This window comes from Sinocyclocheilus grahami, unplaced genomic scaffold, assembly GCF_001515645.1.
Source record: "Sinocyclocheilus grahami isolate Dianchi unplaced genomic scaffold, SAMN03320097.WGS_v1.1 scaffold548.1, whole genome shotgun sequence".
In the NCBI taxonomy this organism is placed as follows: domain Eukaryota; kingdom Metazoa; phylum Chordata; class Actinopteri; order Cypriniformes; family Cyprinidae; genus Sinocyclocheilus; species Sinocyclocheilus grahami.
Genome location: NW_015505727.1, coordinates 735018 through 735850, shown reverse-complemented (window position 1 = coordinate 735850; position 833 = coordinate 735018).

Below are 833 nucleotides of genomic sequence, written 5' to 3'. Positions count from 1 at the left end.
TAACACTGGATGTTATTTTACATTTGATTACTTTAATTTCTGTAGCATTTCTTAACTGAAAACTTAGTTTCATAGCTCTCTTTATTCTACTGCATTTATTTGTGCTGTTGTTTGCTTTTTTTTTTATTTGTTCTTATTTTATTACTGATTTTTATTTTGTTTTTTTTTTAAAAAAAATAAAACTTTGCAATGAAGAAAAAGAAAAGTAGATTTTTGTTTGTATATGCTGTCAATTATAGTTCTTAGAAAGAAAATCGGAATCGGCAAAAATTCACATTGGCAGATCACACTAACAAAAAATCGGAATCGGCCAAGAAAATTGCAATCGGTGCATCTCTAGTATTAACTCATTTTTCATGATTAAAAAATGAATAAGTCATGAAGACACTGGGAATAATGTATTGAGATTATATTTGAGCTGCTTCTTGGTGTCGAATCTAGCTAGGGGTGGTCAATACACCGGTAGTATATCGTTTTAAAATGTATCGTTTGCACACATTTTTAAGCATTGCGATTTAAAAACGTGTGATTTTAAGCCTTTTTAATGCGAACAACAGCGCTATATGCGCACTGTGTGTGAGACTGTTTCTGAGCGTTGCGAATGAATCCACTGCTCACAGAGTGCATGAATATTTTTGTTGCTTTATTGGCCGTGAGCAGTTAAATACACATACTTATATGTATGAAAATGCCTGTCTTTGCAAGTATCCTTGTAAACACAGTCATTTAGGTCTTAAGTGAAAGTAAACAGCTGAGAAAGAAAAGCATGTGTAAGAGTATATTGGATCTGGATGTTCAGTCTTAAAGTGACAGCAGTCTAATATTCCTGCTGT